At 39.9% G+C, this 14034-nt stretch overlaps 1 protein-coding gene across 1 annotated transcript in view; it reads right to left on the bottom strand.

Annotated features, from left to right (window-relative positions):
- The window catches only part of LOC100496169 (selection and upkeep of intraepithelial T-cells protein 6), an 84445-nt gene extending 71172 nt beyond the window's left edge, over positions 1–13273 (bottom strand). The window contains exon 1 of the mRNA XM_018089611.2: positions 13211–13273. The gene's annotated coding sequence lies outside the window, so the exon portion shown is untranslated. The remainder of the gene's footprint in view (positions 1–13210) is intronic.
- Between the last annotated feature and the right edge of the window lie 761 nt (positions 13274–14034).

The raw sequence follows: 14034 nt of genomic DNA, 5'->3' as shown, positions 1-14034 counted from the left end.
AACAGGAAGTAGTGTGGGAGCAAAAGGCAGAACTCTGCCCATTCATTGGCTGATGGAGCCTAGCATGTATGTGTGCCTTGGCTTGTTTGTGTGCACTGTGACTCCTATGATCCCAGGGGGCGGCCCTTAGTACTTAAAATGGCAGTTTTCTATTTAGGATTACCCAATGGCACATACTACTAAAAAAGTATAATTTTATTACGGTTTATTTAGATGAAGAAGGGTTTTACATATATGTGGTGTGGTGATTTTAAACTATATATTAATAAAAAGGTTTTATACTATATAGCACTCCTCTCTTATAGAACTTTAAGTCTGCTGTTTGAAAAAAAGGGCATTTATTCAAGGCAAAAAAGTTTTTTACAGTTTGTGAGTACCACCTTTACTATACAGTGATAAGACAAAACAGAGGCGCCAAAAGGATAAAATTAGCTAAAAACACTTAAAAACCCAATGGGTAATTCAGAGGAGGTAGTAATGAACTTACCTCCTCCAGGCAGACACCAACAAAAGTGGTAATTTTCAGTAATAGTTTATTCACAACAATATTGAAACGCATTTTTTTGTGCCTATTCTAATTGCCTGATGAAGCAGGAAATGCCTGCGAAACGCGTTGCAATATTGTTGTGAATAAACTATTACTGAAAATTACCACTTTTGTTGGTGTCTGCCTGGAGGAGGTAAGTTCATTACTACCTCCTCTGAATTACCCATTGGGTTTTTAAGTGTTTTTAGCTAATTTTATCCTTTTGGCGCCTCTGTTTTGTCTTATCACTATACCGAGTCCACCCCGAGTGGAGGGGTGTTATCCCCATTTTTCTTCCTTCTACAGAGAGCGACTTCTTATTCCTGAGTGGGGTCAGGATAATCTCCCCACCTGCCTATACAGTGGTTGCCTATTGGTAACCCTGGCTTGTGAGTATTAATTTGTTTATTCTACCATTACTCCTTGTAAAAACATATTACACTATTGGGGCTCTTGGTGTTCCTTTTTGTCTTTACTATACAGTGTGCACCAAATTTAATCAATTGCACCACTTCCTATCTGCATGTGGAAAAGTTAATGGTGTGTGAACACATTTTTTTCCTGTATCCATAGTAACACAGAAGGAGAATATCCCTTAAAAACATTTTTTATAGAGACCAAGACCTAATGAAAAGACTGGGCACCAAATGTCCTTAAGCAAATAATTTATTAAACAAAAGCAAAGTGCTTCCTACATACATATAATACTTCTTGGCACCACGTCACATCACACACCAATCTCACTTCAGGTATTATGCACAATACAGGGTCCCAGGCTGCCTCAAGGGTGCTCCAAGTTATCACACACATTTGCCTACTCACTTTAGTCCCTACACCTGGGGAGTGTCATCTGGGGAACTACCCCACACTAGATCTCCTTGGTGGAGCACAAACTTATCTTTCTAGCTACCCTACCTTATGCACACCCCCTAGGAGTGTGACTTTTCTAAAGATCAAGTTACCTGAGGGCTTAGTCTTCTTACTGAGGTCTCCTACCTCAGCCTGTCCAACATTAATCCCAGTTGTGTAACTATAGAGGTAGCAGACCCCACTGTTTCAGGGGGGATGGGGTGCATGCTAATTAGAAATCCCCCTCTCCCCAGTTGCTTGGCTACTGAAACTTTATGGTGCGTGAGTGAGCAGCAGGACAAGCAGGAGGACTGAGGGGGTAGGGGCTGGTGTGTGACAGACCCACCAACATTTTTTTGCAGGGGCTCAGCAAGATATAGTTTCACCACGATCAACCCATCTCCTGGAGTGGTGTCCAGAGAGACATAACCATGTGCTCCCTCCCTTTTTATAGACTAGAAAACTACAATAGAAACTACAATCATCTTCCCCTGGGCCCAATGGGAACACATCCCTCCCCCAGGGCATAGGTTACAGCTTCTGGAACTTCCTGTGCCAGTAGGGGAAATAAAGGAAAACTGAACCCTAAAAATTAATGACTAAAAATGCTATATTTTATATACTGTACTTACTGTAGCAGCCTAAGGTTTCAGCATCTCAAAAGCAGAACTAATCCAGGACTTTCACCTTGTTACAGGAAAATTTGTAAAGAAGTTTCACATGGTCATTACGAAACATCTACTTTTGCAAACTGTTGCACAAATAACAGTATCAAAAATAAGTAAACATCTAAATTTTTCAAAGCAAAGAGAGATCCTCCAGGGAAGGGAAATCTGCCATTGACTTCTACATGATCTCGGCAGGTTTTAGCTGGAACATTTTCGGATTTGGATTTTTCAACTGTTTTGACACATAGTAAATCTCTAAAAAGTCACACCTTTTTTCTGTGAGTTTTTCGAGTTTTGGTGATAAAAATCTGAATTAAAAAAAATCTGAACGTTGCTAAATGGCCCCATAATCTCCCATTGAAGCTGCTTATTTTGAAGGCCCAGGGATTCTACCTTTTTGTAGACTGAAACTCTTTAGTGACATCTGTTAAAGTTCATCTCCTAAATAAAGCATTTTTAGTATTTTTGTGTTTTAAATGTTTTATTCACTGTAGTACTACAGGTATTGGACCCCTTATCCAGAAACCCGTTATCCAGAAAGTTCCAAATTATGGAATGGCTATCTCCCATAGACTCTATTGTAATCAAATAATTCACATTTTTAAAAATGGTTTCCTTTTTCTCTGTAATAATAAAACTGTACTTCCCAACTAAGATATAATTACCCCTTATTGGGGCAGAACAGCCCTATTGGGTTTATTTAATGGTTAAATGATTCCCTTTTCTCTGTAATAATAAAACAGTACCTGTACTTGATCCCAACTAAGATATAATTAATCCTTATTGGAGCTAAATCAATCCTACTGGGTTTAATTACTGTTTAAATAATTTTTTTAGTAGGCTTAAGGTAGGAGATCTGAATTACGGAAAGACCCCTTATCCAGAAAACCCCGGGTCCCGAGCATTCTGGATAATGGATCCCATACCTGTAAAGCATTGTGTGTTGGCTAGGATTGTTATAAGCATAGTGTGTGTATTTCCTTGGCATGTTACTGCAATTTCTGAACTAAATAGTGCCCTTAGAACTACAGTTGGCAGGATTACACTGATTGCCTGATTGTATTAATGTTTAGTTGACTTTTTTTGTCAAAAGAAAATTCAGCAGGTTTGATCTGTCGAGTACCCTTATCCGGAATACCCTTGGTCCCGAGCATTCTGGATAATGGGTCCTATACCTGTACAGGAATAGAATAGTGACAGCCTGTCCTTGACACACTTTCAAGGAGAAGTTAATACGCAGATGGTGTACTTTTGTTGGAAGCTGTAGCTAAGGGTGTTTTAACCACTGACCCACATCTCAGACAGGCCATGAGCATGGCTAGAGTGGAACAGTTTATGTGTACTTCAATCCTAGTGATTTTGGAAAATACTTTTCCTTGGAGAAATATAAGGGAAGTTTATCAAAGTAGGTGCTAATTGGCCCCACACTCCTAAACTGCAAGCAACCAGTGGCACACGTTATTTTGCAGGTCCGTCATATTAAAATATGGCATTTTGGGTAATAAAATAGGGGTTTCAATTGATTTGCTCTTTGGGCTTGTAAACAACCATTATATTAAGAAATGTGCAGCTATCATTATATACCAGGGCACTCTAATTCCAAACATGCACCACTGGAAACCAGGTAATAGTTACCCTGAAATCAAAAGTTTTCTTTACTCCATTCCAATATGTTCCTCCAGTTTCTTCTTTCTTTCACCAAGAAGCACTTGACACCCATGGCAAAATGTGCACCACTTGCCCCCACAGCAGTTCTGCCACAGCCTCTCTCTGTTACCTTCAAACAAGGGAACAAAACTGGGACCCAGAATCCAAGAGCCGACAGTGGAGCTGTTTGGCAAATCTCACTACGTCCCTAAATAAATATATGTAATAAATACTATTAAATGACAAAAAGAATAAATTAGAACTCGCATTGGCAGTATATAGCTTTAATAACATAACCAGGTTCATTTAGGGTCACTGCATTCTATTGGGGTATTTCACCTAAACAATGGATCTATGGCTAATATGTTGTGATTTTTATATTATTGAAGAAATTTCTAAGTCCAGAATATTCCACTTGCCAGTGCCAGTGATTTTTTTTCACTACAGGGGGCTGATTCACTAAAGGTTGATAAGCGGTATCGCATGCTTTTTTGTGTTAAAATTGGAGCGGAAAAAAAACGTGTGATTCACTAAAGTATTATCGCATGCGTTAAGTTGCATATCGCGTGCGTTAAATTGCGCATTACCGCATGCGATAATTAGCACGCAGAAATAATACTAACGCATGATTCACAAACACATATCCGCGCTAAATATCGCATTTGTCTGTGCGAAAATTAACCCCTACTTGGGGCAGGCGGTAATTATAGAAAAGTACAGTTAATGAGCTTTTGGCAACACAATAAGGACTTTGCAGTGTTATTTATTCAGTCTGTGTTGGCCCCAGAGTGATGCAGCCGCCAGTTTTCAGGGAAATGGGCATTTTCAGTACAGTAATTTTCCAAAAGTAATGCCATGTATGGCTAATATGCCATGCGTTTTTCTGCACGCGGCAACTATTTGTGCGCACTGCGTTAATTACAGTGTGTAGCGTCAAATACCGCATGAAAATAGTCTTCGCGACTTAAATAACGCAAGCAGCATCATGTCTAAATTAACGCAAGTATCCTTTTAGTGAATCGTGTGTTAAGACGCGAAAAATTAGACACAATAAAATTTTTACCACATGCTTTAAATAGCGCTCGTTTTAACACACTTTAGTGAATCAGCCCTCAGGTATGGTATCCCTTATCCAAAAATCTCTGAATTATGGGAAGTTCATCAAATAATTCACATTATTAAAAAATGATTCCCTTTTCTCTATAATGACAAAGCAGTAGCTTGTACTTGATGGTGAGTAAGCCACACAAATCCATATTGGTGCCAAAACACCCCTGTTGGGCTTATTTCATGTGTACCAGTGCAGACCCTAGAGAACTTAGTATTTTCGGTGGATATTGGCTACTTTTGCCTGCATCCGAGTGTATTCAATGCTTTTGGGTGCAGGCACAGGTAAGAGGAGATCTAAGCGTAGGAGCGGATTCTCGGCAAGTGTTTTTCGGGTTGGCAAGAATACGCTCCATGTGGCATTAGCCTAGATACTGCAAAACCAAATAAAGCACAATGCCAAACTTTGTGTTATTGATGTCTGTGTGGGATGCACTGAATTCCCTATTTTTGGATCGGCTGAATCCCAAATCTTTTATGAAGGATCCAGGCAAATCTCGAACTGAATCCAAACCCTAACTTACATACGCATGAAAAAAAAATCTCGATTTCCTTGTTTATGTGACGAAAAGTCACCTGATTTTAAAGATGCACATTCAGTTCAGCCAGACAGTTGGCTTTGGCCAAATATAAATCTTGCTGAAAAGGCTGAATTCAGGTCAAATCCCAAACTAAATCCTGTTCCCAGGGTCGGACTGGCCCGCCGGGATACCGGGAAAAAACCCAGTGGGCCCTGGCCTTGGTGGGCCCCTAGGCCCTCATTGTAGTTAATTTCACATTGTATCCCAATAATAAATAATTTTGTATCAGCCGATCAGTCCAGGTGAGACATACAGTACATTGGCAGCGGGCCCCACTAATAATAGAAGACCACCAGTGGGCCCACCGACGACTGCAGTAGCTGTGTACCTCACATTACCCTGTCAGAGCTGAGGACCCTGCTCACGTGATTAATGGACCCTTATCTATTCTGCGGACGCTAGCGGCTGGCCTGCACTCTGCCTGAACTCTGGATGCACGTAAATCTTACGTTTCAGGCAGGAGGCAGCAGGCTTAATCTTTGTGGCTGTGTGACTCTCTATGCGTAAGGCTGCAGGCGGGGTCTCACTGGGAGTCAGTCAGTGAACAAGAAAACGGTGGGGTACTGTGGTAGAGAACTATTTTCACATCAGAGCTTGGTAGTAGCACAACTTCCAGATGGCACATCAAACCTTGCATTCATGACTGGCTACACTGAAGCCTCCATTTGTGAATCCCCTGCTGCAACAGAAGGTGGCACAGGTACTTACTCTGTCCACTTTTTGTAATTTAAAAATAATCTGGTCTTTCTCATTTCCTAATATTGCTACAGCTATTGCATTTTTTTCTTTTCCAAATACAAATTTTAATCTTGAAAGTCATTTATGGGTGCTATTTTGTATGGGGAGGTGCGGGCCCTTAAGATGTAGTTTCCTGGTGGGCCCTGTGCACCCCAGTCCGACACTGCCTGTACCCAGCACATCCCTAGTTTAAACAGAATTATTTAAATCCTGCTCTGCCCACAGACTCTTGGCGCTTCTTCAACAAAACCAAAAATTCTCTCACGTCTACCAGATGTTCCACCAGTTACTGGACCAAAGCACCCACCCTCATCTTGCTATTCTTTAATAGTAGTAGTGAGCCCTATATACCCAAAATACATGAAGCTGAACAACCACAAAGAAAACAGCAGGTGCAAGTAACTTCTGCAGCCCAGATCATTGCCTCTCAGACATGAAATTTATACCTAAAGGCAATTTAAATTAGAAAAAGGAAATCCAAATGTCCAATATGTTCTTTAAAAGAAACTGAATGTCACATGATTCAAAGATACGTTTGAAATGTTAAACATTTAGCTACAATTTCACAAGTAATCAATACATCATTACAGTTAACAATTTTTCTATAAAACAAAGAGCATTGAATCCAAGATGTATTGCAGTCTAACACCAAAGTAGAAACTGTTCGCAGAGACACTGTTAAGGCATTTTTAATAGAGTGAAAAGAAAATTCCTCACAGAATTCGCTCAAAAAGTACCAAAAGCTTGTAGAAGGAAAATTTGTAAAGTATTATTATAACAGTAAAGGTCAGAACAAAAGTCCCTACTTCATGAATCTATTGTACAGTAAAATGACTGAGTTCTAGGGACTTTTGTCTTTAGAAATCCCGAGATAGCAGTTTGGCTAATTTATTTACTGTAATTAGTCATTTAAGAGAAATATATATGTATACATATGCAGAATTTGTATCTAATACCCCGTTATTTTTTAAAATGTATTACAGTGTCATACAAACAGAACATTTAAATATGTCTTTGAAGATTTTTATTCATCCAGGTCAATATACCGTATACAGTATCTAATATTAAATCTAAAGCAATTGGACTTTCTTCAAAATGTTTCACAGCTCATCATGGGAAAACCCATCAGAGAAATATAGTCACCAAAATCCAATCATAATGGTTTCATTGAACTTATTCAGTTAGGAGTTAATTGAAACTCACAGAGATGTGAACGTGCAAACCAGTCAATATGGTTCTGTAGTGAGTTTCAACTAACACATACCTGTATAGTTCAATGTGAATAATCACCAGTTTTGGTGATTATATTTTCCCTAAAGGGTTTAAAGTCCTTGTGTCCTTAGCTACCTACCAAATAAAGGCTTTTGGCTTAGGCTGATTTTCATTGCTCTGTATTAAGTCACCCTGACAGGGACTGGGTGGCACCCAGGGCTGCAATGAATCTTTTTCCACAGCACATTCAATTCTAACAGTAATGGACAAAGGTTATATATTTGTGATGTGACTAGTCTGATAGCTCTCTTGGAATCAGGAAGGATTTTTTCCCCCCATCTAAGACTACAGCTTTTCACCTTCCTCTGGTTCAACTGGTAGAGAAGTGAAGCTAATTTCACTTCAAATATTTGAATTGATGGTTGGATGCAGGTCCTTTTTAACCTCGTCTATTATTATACTGTGTTATTTTGAAACTGCACTAAAAATCAGCTACTGATTTTATGCAAGAGGACCAACATGTATGTATGTATAACTTTATTTATAAAGCGCCACAAGGGTACGCAGCGCTGTACAGTCTTACAGAATACAAAATTACACACAGGGAGGAAAAGTGATATAATAAATACAATAAATAAGTATAAATACACAGGGAGTAAGTGCCATGAGGTATGAGACACAGTAGGAAGGAGGTCCCTGCCCCGTAGAGCTTACAATCTAAGTGGTTGGGTAACATACAGGCACAAACTGGAAGGTAAGAGGCACCAGGTATGGGCATTTGCCCTTAAGCGCAGGACTGGGCAGAATAATGTTTTAGTGCCCCAGAAGGTACAGTCTGAGTTTTACCTTAAAGAGAGTGAGTGAGTGTTCCCTACGGAGGGATTCAGGGATAGAGTTCCAGAGGTAACACTATATGTAAGATCTCCTATAAATAAAATGTATATAATACAAGATTGCTATGCATATCATTTTCAAAATAGTTTGGGCTTTGTCCATGTCATTTAGAAAAAAAATACTCAGTACTCAGCCATTCAGCCTGTGGGCCCCTCAGTTGTTAGCTCTTATGTCAGCCAATGCAAAAATCCACCTGTATGCTCAGTGACGGGTCAGTGTATATCGCTGGTGAAGAAACTGATCATGTGGCATTAGTCTACAGTCTTTACACATATATAAACACAAAAAATGCATTCCTACATTTCCAACATTTCTTAATAAGAAAGAAAATCAAGATATTTGTTCAAGGGGACATAGTAGCTTCAGAATACACAATTTTGTTAAAACAAGTTGTGGGGGGAAAGAACCACTGCCAATTTATTCAAAATCACTCACCAAACTTTCCTCATTGATAAAGGGAAAAAACAAACATGTCATCTGCTCCAGTTATTTGGTTTTAATGCAGCACAGCTTAACCCTTTGAGTGCCAGCAGAATTTTGCATTTCATTTGCACTCAGTGGCAGAGGGCTTTTAAACATTTTGTGCTTTTTCAATGTAGGGGTAAAGGGGTATTTTTCTAGGGGAACTTTTAGTTTACCTAAGAAAGGTCCCTCCCCTGCTAAAGTCCTTATCGTGGCTCCTATTAAACAAAGAATATCCTACAAACTCCTTCTCTTAACCTTCAAAGCCCCCCATTCCTCTGCTCCTCACTACATCTCTTCCCTTGTGTCTCCGTACGTTCCTGGCCGACTCCTTCGTTCCTCGCAGAGCAATCGTTTGGTTGCGCCCCCCACTACTACTGCGGTTTCCCGCCTTAACCCTTTCTGCCCTGCTGCCCCTTACATTGGGAATGCCCTCCCTGATTTCCTCCGGAGAGAATCCTCCCCCAGTCTTTTTAAAACTAAGGTTAAAGACTCCCTTTTGGAGCACTCGCCCAGCCCCTGATCTGGGAACTAGCACTTATGTTGTAGTGTCACCCACTGTGACCTACAGCACTTATATTTGCCTATTTGTGTCTGTTAGTTACCCTCCCATATAGATTGTAAGCTCTACGGGGCAGGGACCTCCATCCTCTTGTGTCTTTAACTCTTAACTTATTGCAACTGTTACTGTATCTTGTATTTATTTGTATTTATTGTTATACTGTGTATTTATCTATTATCTTAATAACCCCCTGTTTGTATTAATGTATTCTACTGTACAGCACTGCATACATAAGTAGCACTTTATAAATAAAGATATACATACATACATACATACATACATAATTTACACAGAACACATTTCTATTGGCACACCTCTAAAAAAAAATGAACTTTTATTTGTGTCTCATTAAAATCACCAGTAAGAGAGAAGGGAGATAGATTTAAAACCATAAGATACCTGAGCTCCCAATTTCAGCCATATGGAATAGATAACGCCAGGGAAATAACAAACAGGTGCCGAGAGAAGAGCAACTCTGTATTCCAAAGATTGTGATAAGTTGCTACAGACAGTAGCGTATGTGTAACAATGATGTTGCTCTTCAACTATTATAAACTTGAAAGTCCTATTGAGTCCTATTGAGTTTCAAAAGATTTTTGCGGATAACTTGAAAATGTCCTCTGCATCTAATAGTACCATAAGTGCCAGTAGCCCAATATATACAGTAATAGGATCTAAAGATACTTATTAAACATTTTACTTTCACTATTTCCGAAGTTAGGAGCAATTCTATTGATATGTGCAGACTCAGGAATACAAATCAGTAAACGGTTATGCCTTCCTTCTATGCTGCAAGTATCATATCACGTAAAGGCACCTTATTGTGCTTGTATTGTAAAGGCATCACCATGCCTATCTAACAAGCACTTAGATACATATACATTGATTCCGGCGACTGTCAATTTTAACCTTTGGAATACAGAGTTGCTCTTTGTGCATAGGTTTACCAAAGTATCTGGCATTTAGAGATCCCAGAATACATATTGTGCTCATTTATGGCATATTTCTACTACTTAAAAATAAAAAAGATACTGCCTGATTTAGTTGTGGTAAAAGTGTCAAATAAGGAAGTTGATGCCAAAAAAACATACATTCTTTTGCATCCAAAATGGGTAAATACAGTACTTTCTACTGCAAGCTACCAAATGCAAAGCTATGCTAAACGTAGCATTTTTTATGAAACTTCTAAATATCATCTCAAAGCTTGCATTTTACCCCATTAAATGCCCCACATCTCTTAACGTACCAGCATAAAATATACTAATTATGAACACCAAGGGCTATTAAACATGCAGAGGCTCCCAAATGAAAATCTAGAACACAAAATGGTCAAAAACAAGTAAGAAAGAATACTGGACACAAAATCGCTAAAATCCAATAAAACCACTCAAATCAATGCATTTTTTTTGCCTAATATTATCAACAGTGAGTATCTTAGTTTGAGTAGTTTTACTTGTCAAATAAGTTTTGCAGACAGACACAAACAATCAAACCAATTCAGAAATAAAACTGCAATAAAATGGATACAATTTGCAAACAGTCCATAATGGAATATTGTATTATTATATATTCTTTGACTTTTCTTTTTGCAACAAGGTAACTGTTACTATATACTCACTAGGGATGCACCAAACCTAGGAGGCTGTTCCCCCTCTCTAGATTTTTTTACCCCCCCTCTAGATTTTTTTTACCCCTGGTTCTGAAATGAAATAAAGCTCGTTAAAACCTCAGGTGCAAAGCTGTATGCACAGGGTAAATCTTCAAAGCAAGAATATTTCAGCAGCACTCCAAAATTGGGAATAAAGTAATTTTATTTGTGGCACGAATAAAATCACTCCATATTCACCAGAGTGCTGCTGGTCAATTATTAGTTTCTATAAAATAGCTCAGTGTGGATTTCCTTAGTGCAGTAGCCACAGGTAGCCGTTTGGCCCTTACTGCATAAACGCACACACACAGATTCAGCACTTTTTCCCTAAAGGTGGCCAAACGAGTGGATATTCTCCGACGTGTCCTCCTAAGGTGGACAATATTGGGCTATTTTAATCATCTGGCCCTAGACCCAAATGATCGAATTACCACGACGGCACAGGAAACGTTGGACTGAGGACATCAATGAGCTGATGTGGTCCCCAATACAACAGAAAAATCAAACCTGCCCGAACAACACCTGGACAATTTTTGGCCAGATATCGATCGGGGAGGCCTGTCGTGGGAGCCCCATACACAGGCAGATAAGCTGCTAATTTTGTCTAAAGGCCTCAAATCAGCATCTTAAATCTACTTGTGTATGGCCACCTTAACACTGAACCAGAGCCATATTCCTTCTCTCTCACACTCACATAGTATTATGTAGCCAGCATAGGTGGAATTTCACTAGCTGAAATACTTTTTTGCAACCTGGCATCTCTAATATACCTATCACCATTTCTCTAGTCCTAAATTAACTCTTCCGCCGTCAAAAAGCTAATTGTGCTTTTATTTTTTTGCAGTTGTAGATTTTTTTTTTACTAACTGCAGGGCCCAATTGGGGTAACTTTGGCGGGGCCCCCCAGATTTAAAGAGCCAATAACATAAAAAAGTGATTTTTTTTTTCATAGATTTTAAGTTTGAATTTGTTAATCCAGCACAAATAAACAAATACTATGACCATAAACATAATTTCAAAAAAACCCAGACCCACTGCAGAAATGCCAATTAGCACTCCATTAATTGAGTCATGCCAGTAAGAACCCTGCAAAAATGGCCAATGAGCACTACATTAACCCCCAGACTAGACAGTAAAATCACTGCTGAAATAGCCAATGAGCACCAGTAAGAATACTGCATAATGAACTCATGAAAAAGCACTAGAATAAAGGTAGTTATACTAGATTTGGCACCAATTCCCAATCACCATGCTCACATAAGATTCCAACAAAGAACAATATAAGGCAAGCCAAGGCCCAAGATAAAAGCATTAGCCATAAAACAAGGCACAAACAATTAAATAAAATAAAAACTGTGACTAATTTACAGCACAATAGTTAACAGGTGGAGGTGGGGGGAAGTACTAGACCAAAAATCATGGTTCCCAGGCAATTACAATATCATATCAAACAATTAAAAAACAAAATAAACATACAATTATGACTGACTTACAGTACTACTCAATCATGGCTCATCATTGCATAGTAAGTTAGTCATTAGTGTAGGTTTATAATTCATGAATACTGCAGCAGGAGCAGGTCAGGTGTATAACAGTGAGTACTTGAAGAAAATGGATGGAGCAGGAGGTGAAGTGGGTGCTGACTAGACAGAGAATCCGAGCTCTGAATTTCCAAAAAGGCTGATGGTGCAGTAAAGTAGTGAGGCAGATGGTTTGAAGGCAGCTGGTGGTGCGGTGCTAATTGTGACCCGTGTCCTGACTTAGCCTTGTGGGGAGGCTGGAACTGCTGTGCTGGTAACACGTCCCACAATGTGTCATGCATCTGGCCTGCTCTCCCTCTGAAAAAGTGCATGTGTGCAGTGGAGGCACATCTATATCCACTTGGATCATTCCATGTGGAAAGATAAATAGGGAGGCACTGATTCTGGTTTGAGCAGGGAAAGGCTCTCACTCACGGGTCGCTCTGTTGTCCAGGGTTTGGGGCCCCCATTGGCACGGGGCCCCATCGGTCCAATCAGCCTAAGGCCAGCACTGCAAAAAAGCCACCCTTGGACTATGGAGACCAGGCAGTGAGCCAGTTAGGGATGAAAAGAAAAATATAACATGTATGGGGCTGCCTGCAGTGACCTGGCACAGGGACCTGTAATGTTATCAGGGGAGAGAGAGGGAATCTGCAGTTGCTGAAATCTTAAAATTATCATGGGGGTGAAACTCCAGGGATGGGCAAGTATCCCCCGACCTCCCTCTGCTGCCAATGCTAAAACAGGGGGCCTATCCAAGCACATATATAAAATAGATATTACTGAGCATAAATACCAGTAGATCACAGACACAGCATCACTCCGCACTCCCGTATGGCAAGAAGGTTTTTTCTCTTAGTAAAAAATCCCAGTGACAGGAAAGTTACAAATACTGCGAACACAACCTTTTCCTCCTCCCATCCCTTTCCTGTTTACAAGGAAAATACTTATCCAGCTGAGAACTGATAGAAAAATTCCCAGTGGTACAGACATTAGACATTACTGCTTTAAAAGCTAGTTAACTGTGTATTCAAACAGGAAGTAAAACGTGGTCCAGATAAAACACAAACATCCTGTTTTTTTAACTTGCAGCGCTCCAGCTACTACATCACTAAGCACCCTGTATGAAAATAAATATAAATGGTTGACGTCACTATTTGGGGCTGAAGGTGACTTGTTGCGCCAAGTAGGTTGAGAAGAACAGTTACTGCATATTACTTATAAACAGCAAAGCTGGGCAGGAAATCACAAGGCCTTTCTGTGGCTGAAGCATTATAAGGTTCTGCAGTGCCTTCGGCTCAGTGTATTCAGCTGTGTGAATCTCATTATCACCTCCCTGCTCGTGCCGTTCCTCCCCACAGTCTGGGAACCTGGGCCATATAATCTAGCGAGTCCCAGCCTGGAGCTTTATAAGAGGAAGCTCCAATTGGCCCTTAGATAGGATGACCACTTCCTGCACACTGTAATATAGTGATATGCAGGGCGTGGGCACATCCTCTTTGGCATTCCTCTCATCAACAGAAGGTGGTGCTACATTGAGCCTGGGACCCAACTAGGCCCAGAAGCCTGTGCCCTAGAGAGGAAGCCAAATCCATCTAGTGATTCTAAGGTGGGGAGCAG

Source organism: Xenopus tropicalis, chromosome 8 (assembly GCF_000004195.4).
Source record: "Xenopus tropicalis strain Nigerian chromosome 8, UCB_Xtro_10.0, whole genome shotgun sequence".
NCBI classification, from domain to species: Eukaryota; Metazoa; Chordata; class Amphibia; order Anura; family Pipidae; genus Xenopus; species Xenopus tropicalis.
This window is presented reverse-complemented; position numbering and strand designations above follow the sequence as displayed.